The sequence below is a fragment of the Scomber japonicus genome, chromosome 7, assembly GCF_027409825.1.
Source record: "Scomber japonicus isolate fScoJap1 chromosome 7, fScoJap1.pri, whole genome shotgun sequence".
NCBI lineage: Eukaryota > Metazoa > Chordata > Actinopteri > Scombriformes > Scombridae > Scomber > Scomber japonicus.
The window spans coordinates 3,773,240-3,775,739 of record NC_070584.1 but is presented as its reverse complement, the minus strand read 5'-3'; positions in this window follow the sequence as shown (position 1 = coordinate 3,775,739).

Sequence of the window (2,500 nt, the reverse complement as noted above, 5' to 3'; positions counted from 1 at the left end):
TGATAAATTGCATGCACTTGCTGAGATCAGACGAGTAAAGCCATAAAAAGTTAGTTGTAATCCATTCTCTTAGCAGAACACATAGAAAGGTTGATTTATAAACAGAATTAGTTCAATGTGATGAATTCTGATATATCTGAGTGTTTTAGTGTATGTCCAAAGACAATAAATGATTCAGTAATTAGTTGCATGATCTTGCTGAATATAGACGAATAAAGCCATAAAAAGTTATGTAATCCATTCTCTTAGCAGAACCCATAAAAAGGTGGATTTCTAAACACAATTAGTTCAATGTGATGAATTCTGAAATATCTGAGTGTTTTAGTGTATGTCCAACTAGAATAAGTGATTCAGTGATTAGTTGCATGAACTTGCTGAGAATAGACGAATAAAGCCATAAAACGTTATGTAATCAATTCTCTTAGCAAAATCCATAGAAAGGTTGATTTCTAAACACAATTAGTTCAATGTGATGAATTTTGATATATCTGAGTGTTTTCGTGTGTGGTCCAAAGAGAATAACTGATTCAGTGATTAATTGCATTAACTTGCTGAGAACAGACGAAGAAAGCCATAAAAAGTTAGTTGTAATCCATTCTCTTAGCAGAACCCATAGAAAGGTTGATTTCTAAACACAATTAGTTCAATGTGATGAATTCTGAACTGTCTGCATGTTTTCGTGTATGTCCAACGAGAATGAGTAATTCAGTGATTAGTTGCATGAACTTGCTGAGAATAGACGAATAAAGCCATAAAAAGTTATGTAATCCATTTTTTTTAGCAGAACCATAGAAAGGTTAATTTCTAAACACAATTAGTTCAATGTGATGAATTTTGAACTGTCTGCATGTTTTAGTGTATGTCCAACGTGAAGATTAATTCAGTGACTAACTTTTTATTGCTTTATTCGTCTGTTCTCAGCAAGTACATGCAACTAATCACTGAATCATTTATTGTCTTTGGACATACAATAAAAGACTCAGATATATCAGAATTCATCACATTGAACTAATTGTGTTTAGAAATCAACCTTTCTATGGCTTCTGCTAAGAGCATGGATTACAACTAACTTTTTATGGCTTTATTCGTCTATTCTCAGCAAGTTCATGCAACTAATCACTGAATCACTTCTTCTCTTTGGAGACACACTAAAACACTCAGATATATCAGAATTCATCACATTGAACTAATAGTGTTTAGAAATCCACCTTTCTATGGGTTCTGCTAAGAAAATGTATTACATAACTTTTTATGGCTTTATTCGGCTATTCTCAGCAAGATCATGCAACTAATCACTGAATCATTTTGAATCGACTTTTCTATGGGTTCTGCTACGAGACTGTATTACAACTAACTTTTTATGGCTTTATTCGTCTATTCTCAGCAAGATCATGCAACTAATCACTGAATCATTTATTCTCTTTGGACATACGGACATACACTAAAACACTCAGATATTTCAGAATTCATCACATTGAACTAATTGTGTTTAGAAATCAACCTTTCTATGGGTTCTGCTACGACACTGTATTACAACTAACTTTTTATGGCTTTATTCGTCTGTTCTCGAAAGTTCATGCAACTAATCACTAACTCACTTCTTCTCTTTGGATATACACTAAAAGACTCAGACAGTTCAGAATTCATCACATTGAACTAACTGTGTTTAGAAATCAACCTCTACATGGCTTCTGCTAAGAGCATGTATTACAACTAACTTTTTATGGCTTTATTCGTCTATTCACAGCAAGTTAATGCAACTAATCACTGAATCATTTATTCTATTTGGAAATACACTAAAACACTCAGATATTTTAGAATTCATCACATTGAACTAATTGTGTTTAGAAATCAACCTTTCTATGGATTCTGCTACGAGACAGTATTACAACTAACTTTTTATGGTTTTATTCGTCTGTTCTCAGCAAGATCAGGCAACTAATCACTGAATCATTTATTCTCTTTGGACATACACAAAACACTCAGTTATTTCAGAATTCATCACATTGAACTAATTGTGTTTAGAAATCAACCTTTCTATGGGTTCTGCTACGAGACTGTATTACAACTAAATTTTTATGGCTTTATTCGTCTGTTCTCAGCAAGTGCATGCAATTTATCGCTGAATCACTTATTCTCTTTGGAACACACATTAAAACACTCGATATACCAGAATTCATCACATTGAACTAATTGTGATTAGAAATCAACCTTTCTATGGATTCTGCTAAGAGAATGGATTACAACTAATTTTTTATGGCTTTATTTTTCTGATCTCAGCAAGTTCATGCAACTAATCATTGAAACACTTATTCTCTTTGGACATAAACTAAAACACTCAGATATATCAGAATTCATCACATTGACCTAAATGTGTTTAGAAATCAACCTTTCTATGGGTTCTGCTAAGAGAATGGATTACAACTAACTTTTTATGGCTTTATTCGTCTGTTCTCAGCAAGTGCATGCAATTTATCGCTGAATTACGTATTCTCTTTGG